Here is a 251-nt window from a genome sequence, read left to right as displayed (position 1 = left end):
CGAGGGGTACGAGCGAGGGGCGAAGAGCAGAGAGCATTGGGTCAGGCAGTCAGCCAGTGTTAGTCGGACGCTCGAGGAGAAAAGACGTGCGCCGCCGCCTCCTTCCGCCTCATCCTCCTCGGCGCTTCGTGATTCGTAGCCCCCGCTCGCCCTTGGGTTTTCCCCGCGTGTGTTACTGTGTTTGTTTATTTGTTCCGCGTTATTTGATAGTGTTGTTCTAGAGAGAGATATAAGAGTGCTTTTAGAGTGTG

Source organism: Penaeus monodon, chromosome 29, assembly GCF_015228065.2.
Source record: "Penaeus monodon isolate SGIC_2016 chromosome 29, NSTDA_Pmon_1, whole genome shotgun sequence".
Taxonomy (NCBI): Eukaryota; Metazoa; Arthropoda; class Malacostraca; order Decapoda; family Penaeidae; genus Penaeus; species Penaeus monodon.
Note: the sequence above shows the minus strand (reverse complement) of the source record.